A 15,118-nucleotide genomic window follows, 5' to 3' on the forward strand; every position below is an offset into this window, starting at 1 on the left:
ATTCATAAATGTCTATTTTTAGCCTATGATTTTATTTCTATAGAGTACTGCAGGGATGAAAATAACCCGAAAACGATATAGCATTTTAGTGCTTCTGGTTCCATTGTCCTGAAAGCAATGTTTTTTTAATATTTTTTTATGGTTTTTTATAGATATTTTGAAGAATGTCAGTAACCAGACAGATGATGGATCCCATTGACTTCCATAGTATGAAAAAAAAAATATATACTATGGAAGTCAATAGGGCTCATAAACTGTTTGCATTCAAACAATCATAAAAGACCGCCTACTCTCTTCCTAATGTGTAAACATTATGGAAGCATGCTGGCCAGACGGGATTTAAACTTTGTCGGCTGAAGCCCCAAATTTGGTCGTACCAAGCGCAAGATAAATGTACCAAGCGCAATGTTCTCTCACCATTCCTGATTTCTTACACCGTCGTCTCCGATCGCGTTCATATGTAAACTGTCTATCTGTCTGTCTGTCTGTCTGTCTCAAACAAGTGTTTAATGTTATAAATAATACATCTATAAATGTCTGCTTAACAACTGGTTAATTTATCGCACTATTTGTTTACAGCCGAATCACAGCCATGCTGGTCAAATGAACAGTTGCACTCATGCTTTTGTGATATTGGCTAATAATACTAGCAATATAATTATTTTTAAAATGCTCCTTATTACAACGATTTCCCTCTTAAACTAAAAGGTATAGATTTTGTGGTTGAAAAACAGACTCACCAAATTTTCTTCTCAGCTCTCATTTTTAATGAAACACCTGAGCTTGACAGTGTTGGGTGCAAACATGGATAAACTTTCTCTGAGAAAGACCTAGTTTTGTTTAGAAATGAAACCCAGATTGAAAGAATAACAAAAGTCATGTGCAGTGTTTATGTACTAGAATTATCATGAAATATCACCTTCGAGCGACACAGTGATTTAATACACTTGATTAATGGTTAATTATTTGAATATTTTGTCAGCCATAAAGTCGCAATTTCAGTTTTATTGGTTTAACAAAGCAAAATCACTTCAAGTGCCCCCTGGAACCTGCTTAACTACCCCTTTGGGTTGCATGTACCCCTGGTTGGGAACCCCTGCTGTACGACACCAGGCCTCTGGGTGTAATAACTTTCTTTAGAAGCCATTTCTCTAGGAAATACAAATACTGTGGGAGTACAGATGGCGTTTTGATCGTTTATTATTTATTCAGTTCTTGTCATTAGTGTCTTCCCGCTTGTGTTCAGTGGTAGCTTGAGGGAGCAGACTTTTATCCGAACTTTTGCAACAATAGCATCTAGTAGACTTAAAGTTTTGTCAAACCATGCCTGGGATGTATAATTAAAGGTAAAAAAGCAGCACAGATCTCCCAGGGTTCCACGCGCCTCCCACGCAGCAGAAAGAATCAAGCTGGAGATTCTGTTTGCTGCCAATGTTTCATTTTTTCACAAATATTTTTTCAGAAAGAATATTTCAGAAAGAGAGGCCATTTTGAATGGGTCCAATTTGTGTTCCTGCACTTGCAGTGTATAAACTTCAGTTAGTCTGGCAGCAGGACAGCAGCCAAACTAAGTAGTCTGTAATTGGACACCAGGAGTCTCATTATTAGGTTGGACAGTCTGTTTCAAACAAAGATCATGTACAAGGAACCAACATTAAGACTTGAGCACCAAATGCAAGTCAACACGTGAATAAAATGAATTTTTTCGTCCAATTTTCGAGATGGTCCTCACTGCAGAACATGAAATCCAGGGGGAGGAGTTGGATCCAGATCCAACTCCTCCCACCTTACATATACCTGAACCTACCCATCTCCACCCCCTGATCCCTAAACTCACCCCTAAACCTACCCATCTCCACCCCCTGATCCCTAAACTCACCCCTAAACCTACCCATCTCCACCCCCTGATCCCTAAACCCACCCCTAAACCTACCAATCTCCACCCCTTAGATCTGGATCCAACTCCGCCCCCCTGGATCTCGTGTACTGCAGTGAGGTGATACTGCAATTTTCAGGAACTGCAACTTAATATATGGTCAGCAATTAAAGGGATCCAAACAAAAATGAAAATTGTCATTGTTTACATGTCGTTCCAAACCTGTATGACTCTGTTTAATGTCCAAACAGTGCAATAAATGATATTCTAGATCCTGCTAATTTGTATTGTACACTCTTTAAAATAAAGGTTTCAAAAGGGTTTTCAAGGATGTGCTATAGAAGAAACATTTTGGATTCCCCAAAGAACCTTTCAGTAAATAGTTTTTAAAAGAAAGGTTCTTTATTGGCATCGATGGTTCCATGAAGAACCTTTAACATTCATGGACAATTTATGCACAAAAAGGTTGTTTACAGTGGAAAGGGGTTCTTTAGATTATTCAATTATTCTTCACACAGAGAAAGAAAAAATTTTTTTTAAGAACGGTTCATTGAAAGGTTTTCTTTGGGGAACCAAAAATGGTTCTTCTATGACATTGCTGTGAAAACCCTCTTTTGGAACCTTTACTTTTAAGAGTGAATGTTTGTTCCAATTTATTTTGGAAGTGGTGTGACGAATGGTCAGCTGATGGTGACGGGTGCTTGGTTAGGTTAAACTCTGCTCTTGATTGATTAAAGTAACTGCCACAGCAGGTCATTAGTCACCTGTGGTTCCTTCTGCTCGTGGCAGTTATTAATCATGAGCCATGGCTGTTGACTGAAGTACTGTACCGCTGCAACACCCCCAAATCTCCCCCCAAAGATTTTGTGTTGTGCAATAATGGGTTAAAATGTCCTATCAATTCTTTCTTACTGACTCCTCATACTGGCTCTTTGTATTTCACTTTCAAAAGTATAAAAGATTAGCTAACGCTCATAGACTGATTTTCTTTTTTCTGTTTGTTCATATGGTTTTAGGGTGAAAATATAGACTGGCAGACGCACCTCAGAGAGGTAAATGAGGAAAATGGGGGATTTTTGTGACAATTATGCAATTAAGTCATTATGGATGTGCTTGCAATGAGCTGATAGATCCCTTTATATGAGCAGACATTGACTGTAATTACTCCATGGTGTCAATGGGTTCATGTTTGTTTTTTGAACTACGCCTTCACTTGAATAGGGACTTTTTAGTCACACTTGCCTCTTTTATAGATGGGTATCATTATTGAATAAAGGAAAGGTTTTTTGTTTTTTTTATCAGTAAAGCTCGATAAATCTTTTTGATAAAAGAGCTTTATGTACTGACCACTTCCTCTCCAGACCTATATGAATATGTATGAAAGGAGCAAAATGTAGTGTGTTTAAGCAAATACAATTAGTATTAAAGAGCAATACCTATTTTACATTTTCAACTTTCTTTAGTGTGTAATATTGCTGTTTGAGCATTACAAATATGTCTGCAAAGTTACAAAGCACAAAGTCACTCCAAAGGGAGTTATTCTCTATATCGGTGCGCACTGTTTCTGAAACGCCTCCATTGTAGACTTGAGTTTTCTTCCGGGAACGTACGCATCACAAGATCCCACATTTAAATAATTCGGTCGGGGCTTGGTTGAGCTGTTTTAGTAGCGTGCTGTCGCCATGTCCAAGAGACGCTGTTGTTTTGATCTCTGGGGCCGTCTAGTCTCACAAGTTAGTCATTAATTTTTATTCTTTAAGACTGTTCATTACTTTTTCCTAGTCAGATACATAAAAACATGGATTGATCTAATTTGATACCGAAAAGTAAGACTGACTACCCCTAACTAACTGCTAGTTGCTCATACTAGCTCTTAAGACAGTCTTAACATAATGGCTGTTTATGCAACTGGCCCCAGGATCTGATATGGTTTTGGTAAGACATTTAAACGGTTGAAGCATATTGTGCTTTTTGGAAGGAGGGGCTTCATAGAGACCGGAAATAAACAGTGTTACTGACAGACTGGGAAGAGAGGTGCTGCAACAATGTAAAACAAAATTTAAGCATGAAAACTTATTCTAGTCCTCAAAAAGAAAATGAAGACTTCGTAAAAGGGCATAATGGCTCCTCTTCAAGAAGGTAAATGTTGTCATGTCTGTATTTATTTGTGGCACTCGTTACATTTTGTTCTGGTTTCCATGTCAGCTCTGCGCCCTCTTAGATACTTGGCTTTGAAATGTCTCCAGTTTCCAGTATTTTAAATGTTTTTCATTAAATCTGGGTTGAATAGGGCGCGTGTGAGCTGGCCCTAGCCGGCTGGACCCAGACTTTCTCCTCTCTAATCAGAAGGACACACTCATTCAGACTAGGAATTGATAGACTGGCAGGGCCAGCGATCTGCACCACTTCCCCGTCAAATTGAATATAACGTGGCACGCACCTAAAATGCAGTGTCATGGCAACCAGCACAGCGCTGCAGGATCTGGACCTCAAACGTTTTAACAATTTCTTGTTTCTGTTTTTGAAATGTATTCGATATCTGTGGTTATCCTATTGTGATTTATCAACTGTATTCTACAACTGTATTTGTTTCAAGACCCGGGTTTACATTGGACAAATGTTTTTTTAAAATGCATTTGTTATTTATTAAAAATGAATAAATATTATATACAAATAGTTATAATAAATATTCATATTAATACATGAATGCTGCTATAATTATTAATATATTAATACTAACAATGATATATAATATTAATACTTTTTCATATTAAAATGAACTGCATAGGCCCACCAATATGCAAAATGTCTAACATGATATAGGCTGAAAAGTGGAGTTGGGCATTGACATAAATTTCACAATTCAATTTCGATTCACAAGCTTAAGATTTGATGCAATTCCATTCAATATTGATTAATTGGGACATATCAGGTACAGTACAGGACAAAATTCCTCACGGAAAAAAAATATCTTTCAACTACTGTAAACTATACAGGGAACTCCAGTTGGTTCATCGCTGTAACATAAAGGTTAAAATGAAGTTCTGTCATGACAACTCTCAGAGTGTTTGGTGGTAAATGGGTATGACAATGTTGATATATTTGGTCTTACCGGAATATATCTGCTACGCTGAGTCAAAAACTGCATTCATCCAAACTCCTTCTGTGACTTGGGAATATGGCTAATTTAAATTATTTATTTGTGCATTTGGAGAATTGTACAAAAAAATTCCTTTTCAGTAGAGATGGGTTAAAAAAAGATTTTTCAATTTTAATCAATTTTCATTTTGAAGAACCAATATTGAATCTTAAATCCCAAGAATCTTTCACTGGGAGGAGACCCCGGGGAAGACCTAGGACACGCTGGAGAGACTATGTCTCCCGGCTGGCCTGGGGACGCCTTGGTGTTCCCCCGGAAGAGCTGGAGGAAGTGTCTAGGGAGAGGGAAGTCTGGGCATCTTTGCTTAGACTGCTGCCCCCGCGACCCAGCCCCGGATAAGCGGAAGAAGATGATGATGATGATGATGATGTTTTCAGTTGATGAATGAACAAAGCTTTCTAGTGTATCACCCACCCAATTAATCACAATAAGCTTTGTGCTTTGTTACTTCTGATATGAAAGTCTCAGCTTTCAAATTATACGAAATATTATGAAATTTAAACAATAAAAACACAGTTTTGGTGCTCTTTAATGTGGCTTTACTACTAGTTACAGCACAAACAAAAAACATAAATGAATCAGAAGGTATTGAAAATACAGTACAACTTACCGAAATATGTATCGTATCTCATGTAATCGCTCAATCAGTGTTTCAACCACCAAAAGACGTCAATAAGACGGCTTGTAAATAATGTCACCTAATGTTACATTTACCTCATAATAGTCTTTCAGAACTCATTCTTTTTATTAAATCCATCATGTTTTATGACAACCACCATTTAAATGTTTATATTTCAAAGTAATACAAATTTATTTAACATGTTTATTCAATGAACATTTATATAACAGCCATCTGACAGTGTGGTTCCTGTTCCTCCTCAAATTTAGAGAGAGAGAGAAAGACATTGTTGGCACACTGAAAGCAAGATGATAGACTGGTAGAGGACTTTTAAAGCAAAAACTAATATATAAGACAATACAAATTTCAGAAATCAATTAATTGTAATGAATATTCTGATTGTCCTTGAGTACAAATTGGATTTGAAAGAGTTGAGACACCTGACCCGTAAGTCCAAGATTCTTCCAGCGGGGAAGCTTTAATGCTGAAGATAAATTATGAATAGCATATATAAAACAGGCAGTTATTTATGGAGATGAGAGGATGTTAAAGCCTTTTTAAATTAAATTACGCTGATCCAAGCTTTGTGAGCTGAAGTCCCCATGGCTTAGCACCTCTGAACTTCCTTTTTGTTATTTTAATGTAAAAAAAAAAGAAAAAAAAAAGAAGATTTTATGAGGGGTAGAGTCCATGTCTGGAGGTTTTTAATTCCCTCCACAGTTTACCCCAACATCACCTTTGTTCATTCTTTTTTTTTAAATTAACTTCTAAAAAACAGTCAGCATTTAAAAAAAGACCAACAGAGCACACATGAATGTGAAAAATATTCCCTTTCCTTTTTAACATCCCCTGTACTGTAAATAATGCTTTGCATACAGAATGTCTGAAAAAGTCTCTTATCTTTCGATGTAAATTTTTTTTAATCTGAAAGATAGCTTGAAGCAAGATTGTTTTTTATCTCCCTGTATCATTAAATAAATGTTCAAAAGTACAGAAAAGGAAAACAGAAGTTATTGTAAAAGTAATAAAGCTGTTCCATTTGATAAGTAGGTTTTACAGTTGCTATATTGCCTTCTTTATTTTGAAGGATAATAGACTTAGTCTGGTGGACAGACTTCTGTTTGGCTATTCCTGAGATAGTGTGAAAAATATAGATAAAAAGAGTTTTTCCCATATATACACATATAGATATCGCTGTCTGACAGCTTGTGGAGATCATCTTTGATTGTGTTATTATCTGTAAAGTTGAAATGTGTTTGGGCAGGTTATGTGAAATATATATATATATATTATAAGTCTAAAATGTATAAATATATTTATAAATATTTAAATGATGTAAATAATAAACTGTATTAATATAAAAAAAAAATGTATAGGACAATTATGAAATGAACTTCCTTAAATGTCACACACAGACCTCAACTGTTGGTACATGAAATAAAATTTGATAAACCCCTATAATCTTTGGTAATTTTTTCTCAACATTATTTAAATTATTTACATTATTAATAATCTTAACAGTGTTAAAAAGTTAAACTTTACTGTCTTTGGTTAATTACCTTTATTAAGGTTTTTATTTTTATAAAGGTTTATACCTTTATTTTTTATTTTATAATTTTTTTTACTGTTATCTCAAAACATGGAAGCTTGTTTCTGCAACTGAATCAAAAAGATAATTGTGACTTTTTTTTCTTGCAGTTTACATCTCACAATTCTGACTTTTTTATGATATGAATTTGAAATTGCATTTTATAAAGTCAGAATTGCGAGATATAGGCTAAACTCGCAATTCTGAGAAATAAAGTCAGTCTTTTTTGACTTTGACTTTATAAATCGCAATTGCGAGTCTATATCTCACAATTCGGAGAAAAGTCGTCAGAATTGCATTTTTATATCATGCAATCTGAGATTTTTTTTTTTTTTTAAGTCACAATTGCAAGATAAAAAGTTGCAGTTATCTTTAAAAAATATATACAGTGGCAGAAACAAGCAGAACAAGCACTTTACACTCATTGATTTTGTGTCAGGAAGTTAGAGTATATAGTTACAAAGAACCGTTGCAACAGAACAGAATTGGTGAGTGTTTTTTTTTAACCTGTTAGTTTCAGACAGCTGACTGATAGTACAGAAAACTGGTATATATATACAAATATAAAATATATATATATAAAAAATATATATATATGAAGGCATGTGGGTTTTGAGTGGGTTTCCACATTCTGTAATTCTGAAGTAACTTGGCAACAACAAGTGCAGGTTTGAGGAACTGACGTAATCAACTTTATGAAAAGTATTTTTCTCACTTGCTTTCAATGTTTACAGCTCATGTCTTTTATTGGCCACAAACATTGTGAGCTCTGACACATGTCACAATTACTGCTGGCCGTTGTTGCTGGAGTTCGAGACAGTTTCATCAACGTTCCCACAGAAACACAACTGACACACACACTGAAGTGGCAGTCTCTTGACGCTCACAAAGCTCTTTGACACACCTCACTGTCTGCTCGTAAGCTCCCTCAATCCATCGCGCTGTAAAGCAGCCAGACGCAGTTTGAAGCAGCGGGTTCTGGGAAACTGTGCGGTAATGAGCACATTACAGCAGGATACACTGGAGAGAGTGTTTTATCTCCTTCTGAAGAGCGAGATGGGCGAGCGGGGTCAGAGAGAAGCACTAGCAGACTGCACTGAGGCTCGTCCATTCACAACGGACATATGAATGACTCAGTGTTGAAGTGTGATACGATCTCGGCCTGCTCGAACCACTGACAGCTCTGGCTTTATCTTGACACATGCTGCAAGATCAATCTGAAAAGCATAATCCCTCTCTGTCTCTCCTCTCTTGCTCTGCTATTTGATTTTATTGCTTCTCTTGGCAACACTTTTATTTGAAGGTTGATTATAAGTAATGTTGCAACTACTACATGTCTACTAACTCTCATTAGAGTATTAGTAGACTGTCTGCTTAATATCTGCTAACTCTTTGTTTTGATGCTAGCCCAACAGACATTCTATTATAATTAACTTTGCAAGTACAAGTCAACTTATTCTACTAACCATAACAGTCTAATACTCCGATGAGAGTTAGTTGGGATGTAGGTGCAACGTTATTTATATTCAACAGAATGTCTAAATATTCAACATCAAAATACCAATTTTTAAAAATTGGTTTAGAAAGAGTTTCTAAATGTCCCTTTTGCCTCAGCCTCACTAAATCCAGCGCTTTCAAGTTCTATCATCTTGATGGACAAATATTGTAAAATATATTACCTTTTTTTTCTTTCACCTGCAGTTGCCTACAAATCTGCCTAAAGGTAATAAAAAAAATTAGGTTGTATGATGCCTGATAAAAGTTATCAAATATATTTTTTTACTTAATACCACTTACCTCTAACATCAATAAATTAGACTATGAAGGCAACTATTGTGTTTAACTTTATAAAATATTAGCCCCAAACTCATGCCTTATCTTAGCCTGGGAAACCAAACTTCCGGCAAATTTAGATTTGCTCTGCAAGTAGTCTGGCAAAGAGCCCATTCAAGCCGATTTCTAATCCGTCCAAATCGAGGCACCAATCAGAAACATTGAGGCGGGCTTTACACGATGACGATCGCTCTGATTGGTTTTAGGTCTATCCAATTGCACCCAGAGGCATTTGAGCGACGTCCGTTGGTGAACCCCCTTTGGAAATGAGTTATTAATGAAGCTTTGCCAGACCATAACTCATTTACTACTGAGAATGGTCTGGTTTTAACCAGGCTAGCCTTATCTGTCCTTAGCTAACTTTTATTCTTCATACTGCGCATACAGTTTCAGTGTAATTATTGTGTTTTTCCATGTATTTTCTGCTTGCTGAATATATCTGTTTTTCAGAAGCCCACCATGTGCCCTTTCCCTGTTCCGTCGCTGCTCCTTCGAGATATTGTCTAATTCGCATTGGTTACGGTTGATCTTCAGACCATGCCAGGCAAAAGTCATCCTATTGATTGTTTGTGTTCAAAACCATTTGGCTGTGGCAGAAAAAGGATTTTGTCCCTGATGCTTGTAAAGTGCTCCCTAAATCTCTTTGGCAATAAGTATAGTTATACATTGTTTGGCACAGTGGTAATTCTTAGATTGAACCCCACCCGGGGTGATCTTAAAATTTTACTTTGTCTGACCTTTAGTAGTTTTATTTTGTTTACTGTAATAATGTGTTTGACTCGTATATCCACTATTGTGTTGTTTTATTACTCCCTTCCAACATATGACCAATAGCAGCCCAATGAAGCCACTAAGAGGGGAAAAAAGAAAAAGGAAGACTCTCTTTTGCCTTTGATATAATTATCGTTCTAGCTACAGTGTTCTTCTCATTCTAGACAGAGTAGTAATTTTAAATAATTTAAAATCGTGAACTTAAAAAGGCATTCAATTTGTATAACAAGTTAGATATATCCTCTAATATATGTCTAGGGAGCGGAACAAATGATGAAATCTACTGTAATTCGCTCTGTGAGGTGCATGTCAGTCATAGAAGCAAACTGGGAAAAAAAGAGAAAAAGCAGCAACCGTCTCCGCTCACCAGGGATGAAGGATCTTTGAACCCCGTTTTGAACGTGTTTCACCGGCAGGTGCGATTACTATATCAAAGCTTGAACCACTGTCATGACACCTCTGAAATCAAAGGTTTCACTCATCCACAAGCTTTTTGCCTGGAAACAGTCATTGAGTGATGTGTGCGTGTGTTTGCGTGCGTGCATGTGCGTGCATGTGTGCGGTCCTGGCAATCCTATGTCCCCACAAAGATGGCAATATCCAAAATCCTGGTCCTTGTGGGGACATTTTTGATCCCCATGAGGAAAAGCACTTATCAATCATACTAAATGTTTTTTTTGAAAATGTAAAAATGCAGAAAGTTTTCTGATTAGGAAGATTTAGAGGTAGGGAATTATACAATTTGTACAGTATAAAAATCATTGTCTATGGAAAGTCTCATAAAACATGGAAACCCAACGCGTGTGTGTGTTTGCTTGTGTATGTACGTCTGTTTTTTTGTGTTTTTGTTTTTGATTTTTTTACTGTTTTTAATACAGCTAATCCTTATCCTGTGCTATAGAGGTTCTCCTGAACTTTGTCACATTGAATATGCAGTATGTGATGTCCAAACCCAATGAAACTTGATACACACAGACAAGACATTTTGCTGTCAAAATTGTGTCAGAAAGAGAAAATTGTGAAATTTGTGAAAAATGCTGCTTTTATAATCTTTTTGAATTTAAATGTTTTCCTAATAACTCTAGAACCGTGCTGGCTAGAATATTTTTTTTTTTTCATTCTTCATTCAGTGCCCTTTCTGTAGTTCACTGGATTCAACCGGCCATACTGAGAAAACCTGCTAGATTTCATTAATGTTCAATGCTAGGGGGCGCTATAACATAACGCAATCCTAATAGTGCAAATGTTATTAAAGAAGTTAAAATTTAAGCCGATGTAAAATAATATGTAAAATAACATGATCATCAACATTAAACAGCGTATAAATCAAAAAACGTTCATGTTACAGAATGAAATGTCGACCCAGGATGAGCTATAGGACTGAGAAGCTTTGGGGGTGTTGATGGACTGGATCTACTCCATCTATGTTTTTGATCATCGTTCTGAATCCGATCTGGATGTAGTCTTTGACAAAAACATGATTTATAAACCCTAGCGGGGAAAGAGTTAACTTGAGCGCTGTGTGCGAGACGCAGCAAAATACACGAGACTCGAGCACAACGGTTAAAGACGTAGCGCAGAGGAAAGGAAAAACCTGTTCTTTGTGAACTATAAGTCTATCCCTCAGCCTTTTTTATTAACTTAAATTCACTATTGCATATAACCTCACTAAGGTCTATAAGACCAAATCTTTCTAAATTCGTTATTTTGGTCACGCTTTCTACATGTGCTTCGACCCCAAAAATTTCCGCTTGTGGCTATATTGAAAATTAAAATTGTGTGCACATATTCTTTTGTGTTTCAGAAAAGAAAGAAATTCATGTAGGTTTGGAAAGACTTGAGGGTTAGTAAATTGAATATTAAAGGTGCTCTAAGTGATGTTGGGTGACGTCACTTCTTGTTGACGTTCGAAGTATTGTCAAACAAAACGGAGGCTAGCTCGACCCTCCCTCCTCCTCATCCCGTCCCCTCCCCCTCCCTTCCGTGCTTCCTGAAACAGTCATGAACCATTAAAAAAACCAGACTGGATTTCCCCACCTGTCCAGCAAAAACAGAGCCAACTGAATGTCGGATTGGGAGCCTTTCTGCTGGCGGAGTTCTCGCCACCTTTTGAATGCTTTTCTGATGTAAATTCGGGACTTCACCCGTTCCTTCTCCTTTTCCCTATTCTTTGTTCATCGGAACGTCGTCTCTTTGGTCGTGTGTCGGCCATATCAAAATTCTCAAGAATACTACATTAGTCGTTGTCTAGGACATCTCTCCTCTAGCTAACTTCCCTCTTCATGCTTCTCTCTCCTCCACTCCCCACATCCCCCTTCATGTGCACGCGCACTAACCCCCCAACCCCCACCCCCAAATCATTCTTGTCGGTTATTGGCTGGAACAATATTTGTTATGTTTCGTGGTCCAGGCTGGGCCAGTTTGTTTTTCTTGCCGTTTGTGGAGCCTGGGCTGTCTACAGAGACCGCATTTTTTTACAGTGTGTTCAGGGGACAGACAGCTAGTGGATAGTGAGGAGATGTTTGCTGTATGTGACAAAAAAAAAAAAATGTTGGGCTAAAAAACGTGTGACATTGCTTAGAGCACCTTTAAAGAGAAACCATATACCTAGAATTGGCATCCACTGCCAAAGAATTTCACGTGATTCCGTTTTCCGTAGGAGTCAGTAGACGTTGTGTATCTCTAAAAAGAGATGCGCTGTGCCAGTCCTCTTAGAGGTTACAGTTGTTTCACGACTGCTGAGACTAACACTGACACTCTCAATGCCCAAACTATTACTGATCAAAATAAAACCCCTGAAGAAGGATAACAAGAGGAAGAGATGAGTTTCTAATGGTAAAATGCTGATCATGTATAGTGCTTTTTATCTGTGTGCGTCTCCTGTCGTGTGTAACGATGACCCAAGTCACCTCAGCCATAAATTGCCGGCAGTGAGGCAGGAGACAAAAGCATTCATCAATGTAATTAGAGTGCTGTGCACACAGTGTGTTTAATAGGAGCAGTAGGGAGATGGATCCCTGGCTCTTTGACAGATGAACGGCGTGTTCGTAGGCCACAGGAATGAACGGTGCATGCGCTGCTGTCAGGAATCTGCATGTGTCGGGAGACTGCCGCAATGTACTGAAGTCTTTCACTGGGTTTCAGGGCTGCAGTGGCAAGGAGGCTTATTATGGCATCACCCAGTCATCATTTCAGAAGTGCTGTGGTAATTACAGGGGAACGTGGCTTATTGCCATGAAGAAGAAAAATCAAAGCATTGTACTCCCAGTGGCAGGCATGGAGTTCTAATCAGAGAGCAAAAAATGTCACTGGTACTTGAGTGGTCGTGACTGGAGATGGAAATGATTTTACAGATGTCAAAATGAGAACGGTGCCAACCATTAACTGTGACATGTCACGCATAACTCTAGCATGCTAATTTGAACGATCATTTTCATATTAGTCGTGACCTGAAGTACATTACATCGCCTTATACTCTTACCACCAAAAATCCATAATGAAGTTTAAATTTGGAGACAACAATCCTTCGTGACCAAAAAGTAGACGCCCACTGGGTTGTTTGGGTTGACACTGGCTGTCAAATTCACTAACACTTATCTTTTGAAAGTATTCTAGACGTTATCCTTAAAGTAATGAGAGTTAAACCCTGTTATATGAACAAATAATATTTGCATGAAATGAAATCACAATGTTTTTGGGGGGGCTTTTAGTCCATGTGCGTGCTAAATTGGGCCATATATGGAACAAGTGTTAATTTAATTTACGAAAGTATGTAAAAAAAGTTAAACACTTATTGTGTTCCTTGAACAGACTGAACTGGTACTAAACTAGTCACACCACCCAGTCCAGACATATCATATGTAAAGTAATACCACATTGAAATTCATAAATGTACAATAAATTCCGCAGAACAGTGCAATATCATATAGTCTTTGATTCAGTCTCAGCACATCATATATTGGGGCTTTGGTTTACAGTGATGGGAAATAAATTGCATTTATTTATCTGTTATAAAATGGCCAAAATAAAGTCTGCAAACATACCTAGAGGGTTCGAAATGAACACTTATAAATGGCTTTAGCAAGTAAATAAATCTTGCCACTTTGCTATAACTTTATTAGGAAATGCTACATACTGTATAGTATGTGGTTTAAATTGAATTTTAAGAATTGTATTCTGGGGTTGATGTTAAGTGGCGATCCAACTACCAAAGTAAACTTTTTTTTGCCCCAGAACTCACATTAAGCCACGAAAATTGAAATATTATGAACAAAACCATGATAGGTCTTCTCTGTTTTGCGACAAGTGCAGGGTCACTGCAAGACGGAGTCTGACTCATCTCAAGTCGTGCTGTGAGCGACTCAATGACCTGCACTGTCATGTATTTACAAAGAAAAACATCAAAATAATATTGTCATAAGGCTATTATTTCAAATAATGACCAAATCTATTGGATAGTTCTCTTCATTATACTCTTAAAAATGAGTGGGTTGCTGTTGGTAAACACTAAACAGTATTTGTTTTTTGTTTATTTGGAATAATTTTTTACTCTGATGTCCTGGAGGCGGTGACCTGGATGAAAGTGGGTAGCCTCCTAATACTAACAACTACAGGATAAGCAATGTAGAAGAAGATTTTTTTAATCCAAAAAACAACGTGATCGTTCAATGAGAAATATCCTGTGTCAAACAGCATTAATGGATCCCATCTTCATCCTGGATCTATCCCGCTCACAGTCTGACACAGTGATTATGTCCAATCTGGCTTCTTGGCTTAATTACACCTGTTACCTGTGGAGAGCACACTTGTCTGCACGCTCTGATTGGTTATCTAGGTTTGTTGACTCTATGTCAGGTCTGGCAGGTATAGTGGATTAAAGCAGAGACATTCATTTGTCAGTTCTCCACTATAACGGTGACCCTTCTGGCTAATAGAGGAGCTGACCTCTCCACTCTTTTGTTGCAACACTCAGCTGGGCCGGTTTACCACTGGCTTCTGCTGTATAGCTGAAGTGCAAAAATCAATGTGAGACCTTTTTTTATGTGTGTAAATTTAGTAAATGATTAGTATATTTATTCCACATATTTTTTTATTTTTTTATTTTACAGTCCGCCATGATGTTTTTTATGTGTTTGTTAGTTTCCTTTAATAATTACAATTACAAGTAGCACTTTGACTTATGACAGAAACCTGCTAATTTGATGGATATGACCCAAACGCTTTCATTTGCATTGCATTTTAATAATCAACTTGTGACTATGCTGACCACTT

This window comes from Leuciscus leuciscus (assembly GCF_965113295.1).
Source record: "Leuciscus leuciscus genome assembly, chromosome: 12".
NCBI lineage: Eukaryota > Metazoa > Chordata > Actinopteri > Cypriniformes > Leuciscidae > Leuciscus > Leuciscus leuciscus.